Source organism: Aotus nancymaae, unplaced genomic scaffold, assembly GCF_030222135.1.
Source record: "Aotus nancymaae isolate 86718 unplaced genomic scaffold, 86718_ANA_hifiasm-v0.15.2.pri h1tg000008l, whole genome shotgun sequence".
NCBI lineage: Eukaryota > Metazoa > Chordata > Mammalia > Primates > Aotidae > Aotus > Aotus nancymaae.
This window is the reverse complement of record NW_026988419.1, coordinates 3,305,537-3,321,517: the sequence shown is the minus strand read 5'-3', so window position 1 is coordinate 3,321,517 and position 15,981 is coordinate 3,305,537. Positions and strand designations below refer to the sequence as shown.

The following is a 15,981-nucleotide window of genomic DNA, read 5'->3' as shown; positions in this document are numbered from 1 at the left end:
GGACAATAGTGGCAAAAATGTATTTAGCTCCTGTGTGCTAGGCACTGCATTCAGCACTTGGCCGTCCTTCATCCTCACAATTCTACAGTGGGGTGAATATTACAGATAAAGGAAATAGGGCTTAGAGATGTTGCAGGTGCATAGCAACTTACAGGACTGGATTTCAAACACAGGGTTGTCTAACTATAACACCTGTTTCTTTTGGTTTGTTTTACTTATTTCTCTCTTTTTTTATTTTTAATTTGAGACAAGGTCTCACTATGTTGCCCAGGCTGGTCTCAAACTCCTCAGCTCAAGTGATCCTTCTGCCTCAGCCTCCCAAAGTGCTGGGATTACAGGCATAAGCCACCCCACCCGCCCTGTTTTCAATTATTTTTTAACCACTGTGGCAATGATTCGGCAGATTTGGAGATCACCACAAGAATCCAGCAAGTTTAGCAAGTACTCAGATGATTCTGAGATGGCTGGTCCTGAGGCCTCCACACTGAAACTTGCCCATACAAAGGTGCCTCCGGAAGACCTGAGTCTCCTGGCCTTTCGATGAAGTGAAGATACAGGAATAGTGCAGACCCCAAGCCCCTCCAACAGCATGGATGACAGCAGACATCAGCAAAATCCTCCCTGAAAAACAGATTTCTCCAGTGGGTACTCAGGGTCTCACCACCAACAGAGTACAGACATTTCTAGAGACAGAATATGGTTCCCAAATGGGAGTTTCCCAACAACACATCAATTGACCAAGTGGGAGCAGGTGGGAGTGCTGTCCTGCCATGGCCCCTTGGATGGGTCTCTCTGTAAGACACGTGACACATGGCACCAGGCCTGCCGGATTCCCCATCTCCAGGCTGTCCTAAACGCGCCATGGCAATTGCTGTTCACCATCAAAAAGGTGTTGGGTGGGCCAGGCGCGGTGGCTCACACCTGTAATTCTAGCCCTTTGGGAGGCCGAGGTGAGTGGATCACTGAGGCCGGGAGTTTGAGACCAGCCTGGCCAACAAGGTGAAACCCCATCTCTACTAAAAATACAAAAGTTACCCAGGCGTGGTGGTGCTTGTAATCCCAGCTACTCAGGAAGTCTGAGGGTTCTCCTTGAACCCAGGAGGCAGAGGTTGCAGACTCTGCCTCAAAACAAAACAAAAAAAAAGACTTGGGTGTATATGACCCTGACCACAACCCATATTTTGAGATGCTTCTGGCTCTTTCCTGGAGCCCATGCTTGGCATACCATAGAGCCCAGAGGCCACAAGAGCCAGCAGGGGCAGCCAAACACACCACTTCTCTTAGGAAGTGCCCTGGTCTGAGACTGCAGCTTGTAGCAACCCAAGGAGATCAGTAACACATCCAATGACCCAAGCAAACAGTGCCTATCACGGGGTGCCATGGAGTCAGTCCTTGCCCTGGAATCTCCAGGCCTCAGACCCACCCCATGGTGGCCTAGACACAGGTGCCTCAGCCTCTCATTGGTTCTCCAAGGGGAACTCTGTTCAGTCACCCCAGTCACACAATAGGGAGAAGCCAGCAGTGAGGGAAAGTGAGAGGGCCACCCTCCAGGGTCAGGTGAGGACAGCAGGGCCAGACTCCTATAAGCAGGCAAAGCACACACTGGAGCCAGCATAGCAGAGGCCCAGCAAAAATAATTTCATTTTTCTTAAAATAATTTGATCAACATGTGTTTGTCATTGAAATTATCTTTAAGAGAAAAAGGAACAAGTCATTAGACTTCCTTATATTTATTTTGTGGCTTACAGCTGTTGTTGTTTTAATGGGGACAAGAAGCAGGGGTCAGTAGAAGGCATCGTAATCATTTTAGTGCTTGGAGTCTTTAAATGTCTTAATCCAGCCCCAAACAGGGACACATAATCCGTGCTCAGTCCCTCAACATTCTCAAGCCACTGGTTCAAGATAAAGTCATATTCTAGCAGTGGAGCTGATACTGACAAGGATAATGAACGTGGAGAAGCACCACATCGCAGGGCAAAGCCCACTGACCTGACCAGACTGTGGGAAATCCAGTCTGCAGACTGGACCTAGCTCAAACTTCTGTATCAGTTTAGAGACGATGGAAGAGCCTCCTTCACTCGTTTGCTCATTCAATAGTGATCTTCAACAACATCTGTAGCCCAGCAACCAATAGCACCGTACCTTCATTTCTCCTTAAGGGAAATGGCCACCTCCTAGCTCAGTCAAGATGCCAGTCCACACATTCCATCCACCAGTTGACAGAGATTGGTTCAGGAAAGAGCATGTGACCAAGTCAGGCCAATCAGAGCTAACAAGACCCAATTCTGGGGTGTCTGTTCTGGCTATTGAGAACCTATCTCTCTCTATCAATCAGGATCTATCTATCTAGCTATCTATCATCTATCTCCCTACCTACCTACCTATCTACCTACTTACCTACCTATGTTACCTCTCTATCTAACCTATCTTACCTATCTATCTACCACTGCTGATGTAGCCTGAAGCTGCTCTTTCCACCATGTGGATCCTGAATGTGGCACCAACCCAGAGGAAGCTGAGCTAAGAAGCAGATCCAGACGGACTCTCTGAAACCCTAAGTCCAGCTGTGCCCTTAGTTCCAGACTGTAGTTCCAGGCAGCAAGTTCTGTTTGCTTAAGCAAAACATAGGCTACTTGGAGTTGAATTTCTGCCACTCGATACCAAAAGAGCACTTTAAGAGGAGCCATGTTGGGGGGTGTTTAGACTGAATTGTGTCCTCCCAAAATTGATATGTTGAAGCCCTAACCCCCAGTACTTTCAGAATGTCACTATACTTGGCTGGGCATGGTGGTTCACGCCTCTAATACTAGCACTTTGGGAGACCAGGGCAGGAGGATTGCTTGAGCTCAACAGTTCGAGACCAGCCTGGGCAACATACTGAGACCTTGTCTCTACAAAACTTATTGAAAAAATTAGCCAGGTGTGGTTGTGCATGCCTGTAGTCCCAGCCACTCAGGCGACCAGAGGATCACTTGAGCTGGGGAGGCTGAGGTTGCAATGAGTTGTGATGGCACCACAGCACTCCAGCCTGGGCAAAAGAGCGAGACCCTGTCTCAAAAAAGAAAAAAAAAAGGTGATTAGTATAACATGAGGCCATTAGAATGGGCCCTAATCCACTATGACTAGTGTCCTTATAAGAAGAGATTAGGGTACAAACACACACAGATGGAGGGACACGGTGAGTTAACACAGAGAAGGTGGTCACTTGCAAGCCCAGGAGAGAGGCCTCAGGAGAAACCAAATCTTCCAGAACCTTGATCTTGGACTCCAGCCTCCAGAACTGTGAGAAATAAATATCTGTTGTTGAAGCTACCCAGTCTGTGGCTGTTGTGGTCACCCAAGCAGGCTGAAGAAAGTTGGGTTGGCGGGCAGGGGGTTGAATGGGGGCAGGGAGCATGAAGGAGGTGAGCCAGGTGGAGGAAATCATTGCAATTATCACTGGAGAGGTGAGGCTTGAGCTGAGGAGGAGGCGGGAGTGATCAAGAGAACATGTACTTGAGACTTGTGCACTGATGCTGACTGCATCGGGGTAGGGAGGAGATCGGCTTCTTCCTGGAACCTGGCAGTGCCGGCTCCACTAGCAGGGAGGTCAGGGGCACTGAGTGATGATTGTGGACTCCCCTGGATCTGTCCTTATTGTGCCCTGTGCCTCTTCCCCTGCTGGATTATGAGCTCCTGGGGCTGGACTGGGGTCACTTCATTTTCATATCCCCTCCACTTCCATGGCCTAAATTCTCAGGGTGGACACCACTGCCCCTGGGAGGCATTGCATACAACGATGGGGGAATCCAACCGGCATTCCTGGAGGGAGCTGGCATGCTGGACATCCTGCAGCGGTGGGTGGGCAGAGACTGACCTGGGGTTGGTTCAGAACTTTACCAAGAGCTGTTCATCATTTTGAAAACTCACATCAAAGATAGACACACCATTCGTTCTGTTGAGTTGCCACCACCACCACACACCTATACCAGTGCCAGTGTGCATGACCCACTCTGCCTCAGGCCACCTGTATCAGACTTCTTCCTATGCTTTCTGGTATAGTCATCTAGGCATCTACGTGCTTATACATGGAAATTTTATATAGTTATATATTTATATAAATATATATATACATATATAAATATATATATACACATACACACACACACACACACACACACACACACATCTATATAGATATGTGTAATGTATATATTAGCCGGGCATGGTGATGCCTGCCTGCAGTTTCAGCTGTTTGAGAGGCTGAAGTGGGAGGATTGCTTGAGCCCAGGAGGTTGAGGCTGCAGTGAGCCAAGATCGCAGCACTGCACTCCAGCCTGGGTGACAGAGTGAGATCCTGTCTCAAAATTAAATAAATTAATTAATAAAAATAAGTTGCTTGCCTTTTATTTCTTCTTTCCATTAGAGTTAGAGCATTATAATGGTCATTTTTAAATCATGTGGATAAATATCTGGGAATTTCCTTTGAGGACAGGAAAGAGGATATTACAAAACATGTTATTAAAGCGGGAGTCTGGAAGGGTGGAGACTCACCGCCCAGGTCAGCCAGGCGGGGGAGCCCCTCTGAGGCCACCCTGCCTGTCCTTCCCCGAAGGCCTGGCCTCCGCTGCACCCTTCTCAGCCTCTACCCTATAAGGACATGTGAGGGCTGAGCAGCAGACAGAATGAATGGGCTTGCCTGGCCAGTGGCTCTCACAGCTCCCTGGAGCAAAGGGAGTGGAAGGCTGTGGAGAGCTGGGACTGAGCAGCCTCCCAGGAGAGGAGGCTCCGCAGCATCCCTGCCCTGGGGAGCCCCTGATTGGAGGTAGGTTCCAGAGCTGATGCTGAGCAAGCCAGACTTTCAAGTGCAAGCAAGGAAGATGACCTGTCTGTGACTCCTGCTACTTCCCTCTAGACAGGTGCACACACATTTCCATGGGACAGATGGTTCTAGAGAATGTGAGTCAGGACAGATCAGAGCCTTGAAGGGGCCAGAATGGAGGATGAGGAGGGAAATTTGTCCCTTGTCTTGGCTCATCCTCCAGACCTGTGTTCTGGGTTTGGTGCCACTGGTGGAGATGGCGAAAGGCCTGCCTAGGGAGTGGTGAGGCCACAGATGGCCTGGCCTGAGACCTGAAGGCCCAGACGGCGTGGATTCAGGGGGCTTTGGGCTCCAGACCAAGACCTTGATGCCGCAGGGATGGGGCCCCCATAGTGCACCACTGTCTGCAGAGGCCCCTGGATGCAGTCGGGGGTCAACCATACCCCACCTCCCTGGAGGGCCAGGGCCTTGCTCCAGTCCCCAGCCCCCCAACACTTCCAGGCTGGTTCCAGGGAGGCTGGAAAGAAACTGGCCCTGGCCTTCCTTCCACAGTTGTTCTTGGAACCAAAAGTGTTTATTTCCCAGCCTTTTGGTAGCTCATTCAGGGAGGGACATTCACAGGCAGGCTGAAGGGGAAATGGAGGCACAGGACAGGGTGGTGACTCATCCGGGTCATCCTGTGCCTCCCTGCCCAGCCCTGGCATGGGTGGGACCCGGGTCCAGATCATGTCAAAGCGAGCCTAGGTCCTAGCATTCCGTGGGGCCACCTCCTCTCTCAGAGCCCTGCTGGATTCCCCAGAGGATGCTGCCTTGAGCCAGCCCTGTGGATCTGTGTGTCTTTGCTCAACTGCCTCTGAGACCACCTGCCTTGACCAACCTGCCAGGGCATAAGGACAGAGAGGGTCAGGCTCCCACTCTGTCCCGCCAGCTTGGGAGTGGGACTGGCCTGGGATGGTCTGGCACCTGCTCTGGATGGGGTGCAGTGGTCAGGCTGTGCAGGAGAAGGTCAGAGAATGTTGTGGGGCCATGTGTGCCCGAGGCCAGCAGCAGAGACAGAGCTGAGATCCCAGAGCGGCCACCACCTCCAGGATAGCCAAGTCCTTGAGCCACTCCCAGGTCCCACAACCCCTGGACTCAGCCACTGAAGGCTCGAGTTCTTCACCCGGACCTCCCCAGTCAAAGTGCTCCGCACGGGAAGCGCTGCGGGCCTGGGTCAGGGTCGCTACCCTCCCCAGGCTCTGGCCAACAGGCATGAGCTATTTTATGATGATGATGATGATTTTTAATTTCTGGGGTTCAGGTATGAGATGTTTTGATATAGGCATGCAATGGGAAATAAGCACATCATGGAGAATGGGGCATCCATCCCCTCAAGCATTTATCCTTTGAGTTGCCGACAATCTAATTACACTCTAAGTTATTCTAATATGTACAGTTATTGACTACAGCCACCCTGTTGTGCAATCAAATAGTAGGTCCTATTCATTCTATTTTTTTGTATCCATTAAGCATCCTCATCCCCTTCCAAGCCCCCGACTACCCTTCCCAGACTCTAGTAACCATCCTTCTACACCTTTTTTTTTTTTTTTGAGACAAAGTCTCACTCTTGTCCCCCAGGCTGGAGTGCAGTGGCATGATCTCGGCTCACTGCAACTTCCGCCTCCTCGGTTCAAGTGATTCTCCTGCTTCAGCCTCCCGAGTAGCTGGCATTACAGGCACCCCACCACCAAGCCTGGCTACTTTTTGTATTTTCAGTAGAGATGAGGTTTCACTATGTTGGCCAGGCTGGTCTCAAACTCCTGACCTCAGGTGATCTGCCCATCTCAGCCTCCCAAAGTGCTGGGATTACAGGCGTGAGCCACTGCGCCCAGCTATTTTGATTTTTAGATCCCACAAATAAGTAAGAAAGTGCAAGGTTTGTCTTTCTGCCAGGAACTCTCTAGGCTTTTCACCCTGTGCCCACCTATAAAAGGAATGCCACTCCCCTGCAAGTGCCCTCACCCAAGAGAAATGTACAGATGGCATGAGGGGTCCCGCAGGTGACTGAGTGGCTTGTGCACCTCAATGTCAGGGACCCATGCTCCCACTATCTTGTACTTCTATATGGGCTGGACAGTGTTCCCCTAAAATTCATTTCCACCCAGCGCTCAGAAGGTGGCCTTATCTGGAAATAGGACCCTTGCAGATGTAATTAGTTAAGATCTGGTCATACTGGAGTAGCATGGTTCTCCTTCACCACAAGCCAGGAGAGAGGCAGGGATCAGATTCTCCCTCCGAGCCTCCAGGAGGAGCTAACCCTGCTGATCTGATGTCAGACTTCCGGCCTCCTGAACTGGAAAAGAATCAATTTCTGTTGTTTTCAGCAGCCCAGCTGTGCTCATTTGCTACCGGAGCCCCAGCAGACCAATAAGCTACCAGGCATGGTTCCTTTCCCAAGGCCATCTCATGGTCCAATGTAGCGCCTGAGCTTTAGACGGTACATCTGCGTTCCACCCATCAGGAGAGGAAGGAATGCTAAAGGCACAATCTCCCACTTGAGGGACACTTCCCAGAAATTGTACACATCATTTCTGCCTTTATTTGCCCAGAGATTACTCACTTAGTGGTATGTACCCAGCTAAAAATGTTTGATTTGGCTGGGCGCAGTGGCTCATGCCTGTAATCCCAGCACTTTGGGAGGCCAAGGCGGGCGGATCACTTGAGGTCAGGAGTTCAAGACCATCCTGGCCAACCTGGCGAAACCCCATCTCTACTAAAAATACAAAATTGGGGAGGCGTGGTGGCAGGCTCCTGTAATCCAGCTACTCGGGAGGTTGAGGCATGAAAATTGCTTGAACCTGGGAGGTGGAGGTTGCAGTGAGCCGAGATGGCGCCATTGCACTCCAGCCTGGGTGACATAGTGAGACTCTGTCTCAAAAACAAAAACAAGAATAAAAATGTTGGTTTTATTCCTTTTATTCCTCTGGAAAAGGTGGAGAAGGAAGATGGAGGTGCTGTGCTGCACACTCCACGATAAACAACCTTCCGAAGTCCCAAGACCTCCTGATGGAGCCAGTGGCTTCAGCACCTCCATGAGCATCACACCACCTTGCTAGCTCCCTTTCTCCTCAATTCCAGAGCTCCTTCTAGGCCCCTTCTAGGCCAGGACCCTCCAGGTCAGCCCCAGTGCCCCCACTCGACCACACACCCTCCACCCACTTTGACACTGAGACGCAAAAGGCCCCCAGGCGCAAGCACCCCACCTCCTGGAAGGCGGTTCTGAGACACCAGAGTCTTACCCTGCTTCTCTTCCCACCTCACCCTAGAGAACCTATGTAAGTATTCCTTCCTAATGATCCATTGCTCTTCCTAAGAGGAAATCTGGAGAAAGAAATGTCCTTCATCTGCTACCACAGGACCCATTGCCTTTCCAGCCTGCTTGGCTGGTTTTGGGCTTCCACACCCACAGCCAGAGAACCCTCACACTCAGAGCATCTCTTCCCTTCAACCCCACCGCTAACAGGCCTGGAGTAAAGGACATTTTGGTGTCCAAGTGGCTCAGGCTTCCTCAGCCTCGGAGCTCTAAAGGGATGGGTTGAAGGTTCCCTTGAAAGGAGGGGGTCCCCGCCTCCCCAACCCCCCTCCCCACAGACTTCTCCCACTCTCCACGAGTTTTCTGGCTGGTTCCAGGGACTCACTGCCTCCAGGAGGAGCAATCCCAGAGATTTCTGGCTCCCAAATGGGACTCGTGCTAGGAGGGCCTCCTGGGACCTGGGACCCGCTGCACCCTATAGTGATGGGACTGGAAGGCGGCTGCCAAGTCTTCACCCGCAGCGTGGGGAGACCATCTCGATGCGTTCATCCTGACGGCTGGGCTGCTGAGGGGCCGGAGGCAACTGTCTGAGCCTCAGCTGTCTGTATTTGATGATGCTGCCCCTTGGGTCCGTGCCAGTGTTCCAGGGTCAGCCTCTGGATGTACCCAGACCCTTGCAGGCCAACCTCTGCCAGGACTGCCCCAGTTCTCAGACGGGGTTTGCTTAAATCTATAAAGGGCAGGCAGGGCTCCTGTCACTTTTTTATGGATCGCTTCTAAGCCTTGACTCAAAGCAGGGGCCGCAAATACCCAGGGGAGTGGGTCTATTTACTAGAACTGCGTGAGCCTGAGCAAGCTGCCGCCACGCTGCACATAACTTCAGGGCGTCTGCTACTTCAGCACCTCCCCCAGGATCCCGGGGGCCCCTTCCAGGACCTGGTCCAGGCATGGAGAAGGAGGAGGACCCAGCTGCTCCCCCGCTCACAGAGGGATGGGGGAGGGGGCCCCGGAGCTGAGATTCAGCCACTTCTTCTTCCCTCCTGCTTTGGAACTCTGCCTCCTGGGCAGGAAGGGAGGCCTGGGAGGGAGGCCTGGCTCTGCCAGGGAGTCTGTAAGAGTGCAGACTCTGCCTTGGAAGTGATCAGTGTGAAGGGCTCCAGTCAAAAAGGATCCTTTATCCAATGCACTCAGAGGCATCTTAGAAAGTCAAGAAGAGGGGCCAGGCGTGGTGGCTACCGCCTATGATCTCAGCACTGTGGGAGGCTGAGGCGGCAGATCACCTGTGGTCAGACGTTTGAGACCAGTCTGGCCCACATGGCGAAACCCTGTCTCTACTAAAAATACAAAAATGAGCTGGGCTTGGTGGCAGGCACCTGTATTCTGAGCTACACAGGAGGCTGAGGCAGGAGAATCACTTGAACCTGGGAGGCACAGATTGGCAGTGAGCCAAGATGGTGCCATTGCACGTCAGCCTGGGCGACAAGAGTGAAACTCTGTCAAAAAAAGTAAAGAAAATAAAAGGAAAGAAAGTGAAGAAGAGGGTGCAGCCCCGCCAGGATAAGGACTAGGCCCCCAGGCTCCAGGAAAGACCCGGGAAGGCCTTGCTGGGTCCTCTCTGGTTCTCAGCAGAATCACAGGTTACCCAGGCAGAGCTGACCTGCAGTCCCGATCCCACACAGAGCTGAAAGCAGAGCCCAGAGGGAAAGAGAGGGACGGAAGCCCAAGGGCCGAGGGTACCGGGAAGTCTTACTTCCAGCCCTGCCGGGTGCGGGTGCGGCCAGCTCCACCTCTCAATTCTCACGATGTGAACCTAGGAAGGCCCTTGGCTTAAGCTGTTTTGAGACAAGTTCCTATCACTGAACGTGAAGGATCCCGTCTTTCCTAAAACACTGGGCAGCTCTGATCGACTGTCCTTTGTAAGGAATTCAGGCAGGGAGGGAAAGGGCCAGAGGCCGGACCAGAGAGAAGTTGCAGCGAGGGACCCCGGGGGGCCTGGGCTGCCTGCTGGGGCAGCTCCACAGTCAGGAGCTGGGGGCCAAGCCGGGGTGTGGTGAGAGGCAGCGGCTTGGGGGTCGGTACTGGGAGGAAAACAGTGAACCCGAGATGCCCGGGTGGGGACGGACTCTCCACTCCAGGGCTCATGTTCTTTCTGGACGCCTCCCGCCTCCTGACCACTGGGCTGGCAGAGATGAAGCTGGGTTCCTGGAAATGACCATCTGGGGGAGGTGGGGGTGCACCTGGGGCCAGGTCGGGCTGTGCTAGCTGCTCCCCAATACTCTACCTGAGTCCCCTGCCGCAGCCAACCCCAATCCTTCCCACGCCGGAGATCACCGCAGGGACCCACCCTCCAGCAAGTGTCAAGCCGCTGGGAAAAATCCCCCCGGCCCTCACTGGCTCTCTCTTGACTGGAAGCCGCGGGACGGGGCTCCGGGGTTCGTAGGAGCCGTCCCCGCCCCCGCCCCGGGCCCAGGTCGGGAACTGCCCCGGCTCCCCGCCCCGCGCCCCTCGCGACCCCCGCGCCCCCCGCGCCAGTCTGGCTGTGTCTGGGCCGCTTCCCGGACGGCTCAGCCGGCTGCTCCCGCTGAGAGATTAATCTCCCGCGGGCAGGGCCCTGGGGAGGCTGCCCGGCCTGCACCGGCCACGGCTCCGGCCTCCCGGAGTTGGCTGCCAAATTCCCTCCTCCACAGGCCCATGGTTTCTCTTTTAGTTTCAAATTTCTGTCAGCAGTAAAAGACACTGTCCCAGCAGCAGAAAGGAGTTCTACATGGTACCCTTGACTTTGGGTTCAGCAGAGCTCCTGGGACATTCATCATAGGTGGGGAGAAGGGTGAAGGGAGATGGAAGGTTCCTGTGTGCACCCTCCAGCAGCATGAATTCTTTTTATTGTTAAGATTAACCAGCCATTTGTTAGGCAAGTTAACACTTTATCTCATACACACCCCCTCTCTCGACCACATGTGGGTCTCACTGCAAAAGCAATCATTGTATTGCAACTTTTGTTTGGGGCAAGAAGGCCGAGTGTTTAGACTAAGTCAACAGTGAGGCCAGGAAATGCTTGTGGCTTGCAGTAATCCCTTCTGCCTCCAAAGGGAAGGAGGGCCACATGAATAAAGATGTTCTCTTGGCAGGGCGTGGTAGCTAACGCCTGTAATCTCAGCACTCTGGAAGGCCGAGGTGGGTGGATCATGAGGTCAAGAGTTCGAGACCAGCTTGGCCAACATGGTGAAACCCCATCTCTACTAGAAATTCAAAAATTAGCCAGGTGTGATGACATGCGCTTGTAATCCCAGTTACTCAGGAGGCTGAGGTAGGAGAATCACTTGAACCCGGGAGGCGGAGGCTGCAGTGAGCCAAGATTTCACCACTGCACTCCAGCCTGGGCGACAGAGCGAGACTCCGTCTCAAAAAGAAAAAAAGATGTTTTCTGTGTGTCGTATCTTGCTGGTCCCCCAGGTGTGTCGACCTGCCAGGAAACTACCCAAATGTGGTCACTTTAGCATCTATTCCTCCAGCTTAAACCAACATGCCACCCTCTGGGATAATATCCTGTGCCCTGTGAAGTGCATTTTTTAACTTGCTTAGAAATGAGTGACAGTCCTCATGAAAAGTCTTAAGTGTCTATGTCTATGAATGCCACTGATAAAAGCCCCAGCAATCTCTCGAAGTGCGCTTGCTTGGAAACCACCTGGGAATCCAGGTTTGCTCCTCCAGATGTTCACTTTGAGGCCCGAGTGTTTCTGCCAACCTCAACCAGGCCACAGAATGACTGGGGCAGTGCTGCGGCTCCCATCCTTGGGACAGGGGAGGAAGGACACACATTGGAGGCCACGGTGGCTGCTCAGTGACTTTCAGGGGTCGCCTGCTTTACCGCCCACGGAGAGCTCTTTTGGGAGATGAATATTCCCACCCGGTGTGCTCTCCCTTCAACAAATCTTCAATTTCCAAATATAAACAGCTTTGGGAAGGGGAGTGGGAGGAGAAGCAGCGTTTGGGAGACAAGCGTTCCTCCACCTCTACATGGACTCTGGGCTGGGAAGACGGATGGATCTGAATCCCCCGCACATCATGAGCTCTGAGCAGCGACCAAGATCCAACTTTTCTGGAAGGAAATGTTGTTCGCTTAAGCAGCGTCTTGTAATTCATCTCTTGATTTACGCCAGCCATTTCAGACTGTTCCTCCTCCAACTCACTGATTAGATCCAGGCGCTGGGCTTGCTCAGAAACATGCCCTTGATCTGAACTCCCCCCGCAGGAGCTCCCGGATGAGGCAACTGCGTTTAGTCTAGCTGGCCGCTGGTTGGCCTGGGTGAGTCTCACTGCGCTTAATTTATGTGGCTTCACCTTTTCATGCAACTTGCTTGTGGTCTCAGTTCTTTTCTTTTTCTTTCTTTTCTTTTTTCTTTCTTCCTTTCCTTTTTCTTTCTTTTCCTTTCTCTCTCTTCTTTCTTTCCTTCCCTCCTCCCACCTTTCTTTTCTCTTCTTTCTCTTTCCTTCCTTCCTCCCTCCCTCCCTTCTTTCTTTTCCTCCCTCCCTCTCTCTTTCTTTCTCTCTCTTTCTTTCTGATGGAATTTCCCTTTTGTTGCTCAAGCTGGAGTGCAATGGTGCAATCTCGACTCACTGCAACCTCTGCCTCCTGGGTTCAAGCAATTCTCCTGCCTCAGCCTCCCAAGTAGCTGGGATTACAGGCACGCGCCACCACACCTGGCTAATTTTTTGTATTTTTAGTAGTGACAGGGTTTCACTATGTTAGTCAGACTGGTCTCGAACTCCTGACCTCAGGTGATCCACCCACCTCAGCCTCCCAAAGTGCTAGGATTACAGGCGTGAGCCACCACACCTGGCCAGTCTCAGCAATTTTCAACAGACAGCAGGCAGGAAGATGCCTGCTACGGCAGCAAAGGTGAATGCATTCATGAGCTGTGTGTAGCAGGCCACAGAGGAGTGTGACCTCCTGTCCCTAAAGTGCTCAGGGCTGGGGCCCACAGAGGGCTCTAGGCTGCAGAAGAATTAGCTATGTCCACGCCGGAGCACAGAGCTCCGCCAGTCCCTTCGACGTCCAATGCGAGGCTGAAGATGTTGGCTGAAGTGTTCTGCATAGTCCAAGGATTTGAGGTCAAGTTTTTCCCAGCAGCAGTGTCTTTATAATCCTAGAATCTGAGTGAAGAGTGTGCGGCGAGTCACTAAACTATCCTCTACTTTTGCGTATGTTTGATATTTTCATAATGAAACAATTTAGAAAGTCATCTTGGGCCCACTGGCCTATGTGTCCCATTCTGGGAAAACCAGAGTGGTCAAACAGGAAAACTTGGGGCAATGGGATGCTTGGGGAGGTCCTAAGAATGGGGAGGTTGAGGCAGCTGGTTCAGTGTATTACTCTGAACTCATGGAATATACACAGCAGAGCCAACCTAGGGACTGCTCGGATGAAGCTTCGGACCTAAGCAGTTTTGCCTGTTATGACAAAAGTATCCTTTTTCTCCCACCAGAACACATCAAACAGGACGAACAGACTCAGATGGAGAATTTTTCCACCTTAATATTTGCATTATTCAAGTGTTCAGGATTCAAAGAAAGTCTTCAACTATAGCTAAGAAATTATAGCAGTTTAATTATTTTTAAACTGTATCAAACCATATATATTTGTTCCATATCACTCCTAGTCACAGGGACGATACAATTCAGAAACCGACCCAGGTCCTTGACAACTTAGGAACCTAGCTACCTCTCTATTTATAAGAAAATGAACCACTACCCCCATTGTTGAGGCCACACTTTTAGTTGATATGACATTGTGAAATTAGAAGGAAAATAAATAATTAGGCCGGGCATGGTGGCCCACACCTGTAATCCTAGCACTTTGGGAGGCTGAGGTGTGCAGATCACTGAGGTCAGGAGTTTGAGACCAGCCTGGCCAACATGGTGAAACCCCATCTCTACTAAAAACACAAAAATTAGCTGGGCATGGTGGCACGTGCCTGCAATCCCAGCTACTCTGGAGGCTGAGGCAGAAGAATGTTTGAACCCAGGAGGTGGAGGTTGCAGCCAATTTTTTAATTTTTAGTAGCGATGGGGTTTCACAGCGTTTTTTCTTTTGGAAGACAATCCACTGGCAGGGTTGGGGACTGGGAAGGTGGTGGCCACAGTCCATCCTAGGGCTTCTTCAAAGGCGAGCTGAGCTACCTTCTCTGTGCTGCGCTCCTGATTTATTTTTAAAAACTCATATTTCCATGGAAAACAGTTTCTTTGAAATCCCTGGAAACTGCTGCATTGGGGCGGGACCCTGGTGCCTGGAGCTTTAATGCACATCTTGGGCGTCACTTTTGGTTCTAAGGTGGCCCCAGGTCCCTCCTGTAAGATGGGAATGACCACGCCTGAGTCTTTTCCCACGGACACCACACTATACTAGTTTGTGTTCTCTACGAGACCACGAACTCCTTGAGGCGAGGGGTTGAGCCTGCTCCGGCTCATCCCCAGAGCCGGCACAGCGCCTGGCGAAACGAAGGGAAAATGAACAAATGAATGAATGAACGAACGAACGAACGAAAGTGGTGGAGGCGACCGCATGAGACTCGGACAGCCCACGCGGACCGCCCCGCTGGGTTGTGGACCCTCATTTCCGCCGCCAGGAAGTTTCGGGGTCTCCCGCCTTCCCTCCCAGGCTGCTCCGCGCTGGCCGCGCCCCACGCGATTGGCTGCACCGCCTCACGTGACGCCAGGCTGGCGGCTGCGGCGGTTGCCCGGGTGACGGCTGCAGAGGTGGCGGCCCCGCGGGGTGAGCGCAAGTGTCCGCGCCGGAGCAGCAGGTAAGTGCATCCCCGAATGCAGCCGGGCCACCCTCAGCCCGCCGTCCTGGTGCTGGGAGGAGCAGCGGTGGGGCTGAGGGACCGAGGCTCTGCTGACCTCTCGTTCTGAGGAAAACCTCCACGCTCCCGCTCCGCCGCGGCCGGATGCCGCCACTTCTCGCCTGGGATCCAGGGATCTCTCTCCGGCAAGGGCGGAGGCGGCCGCCGGTATCCCAAGGACAGGCCCAGCTGCTTCCCGCAAGTAGTCCCTGATCTTTGCTATAGTGGGCCAAACTTGGAGGGGGTCTCCCAAGCCGTCCAGCTGGTGGTGGCGGCCCGAGCGGGTTCCCCGGCGCTTAGATCCCCCTCATAATCTCCATCTGCTAGCCCGGTCCCCCAGGTACCCAGGTGAAGTCCAGACTTCACCTAATCTAAGGAAAAACAGGGTGCGTGCTATGCAGATTTGGCTTCCATACAAATCCCATAATCCCACTCGTTTGTAGGCCTTAAATCTTTCTTAAATAGGAGTTCAAAAGCTGCCACTGCAATCCCCAGTGTGACTGGAAAAGTTTTTCTTAGTTTCTGCATAAAGGAGAGCAGTGGTTCTCAAACTTGAGAGTGTGTAAAAGTCACCCAGGGAGCTTGTTTAAAAGGCAGATTTCTGGGCATGGTGCCTGCCGTGGTGTTCAGGAAGACCAGGGTGGAGGCAGGGATTTTCATTTGCACAAGGCTCCCAGCTGATTCTGATTTAGGTGGTCCAGACTTTGGGGAAATACTGGGTAGTGGCTCATATCAGCCACTTAGTCACTTACTAACCGTGGCTACTGGGAGTGCATTACATTTCCTGAGCCTCAAATTGCCTCATCTGGAATGGGAAAATATAAACTGTATTCACCTCTCAGGTTTACTGTGAAGACTAAATGTAAAGCATTTTGCACATTACTTGGCATACAATATACCCTCAATAAATGATACCTATTATGTTTACAGAAAATTCTGTAAGTTCTTTTTCTTTTCTTTCTTTTTCTTTCTTTCTCTTTCTTTCTTTTTCTTTCTCTTTCCTTTCTTTCTCTTTGTTTCTTTCCTTTCTTCTTTCTTTCTTTTTT

At 52.1% G+C, this 15,981-nt stretch overlaps 1 protein-coding gene across 4 annotated transcripts in view; it reads left to right on the top strand.

The window, feature by feature from the left end:
• The first annotated feature begins 14,828 nt into the window (after window positions 1-14,828).
• The window catches only part of ARMC9 (armadillo repeat containing 9), a 175,219-nt gene continuing 174,066 nt past the window's right edge, over window positions 14,829-15,981 (top strand). For all 4 annotated transcript variants that reach the window (XM_064372892.1, XM_064372894.1, XM_064372891.1 and 1 more), the window contains exon 1: window positions 14,829-14,896. The gene's annotated coding sequence lies outside the window, so the exon portion shown is untranslated. The remainder of the gene's footprint in view (window positions 14,897-15,981) is intronic.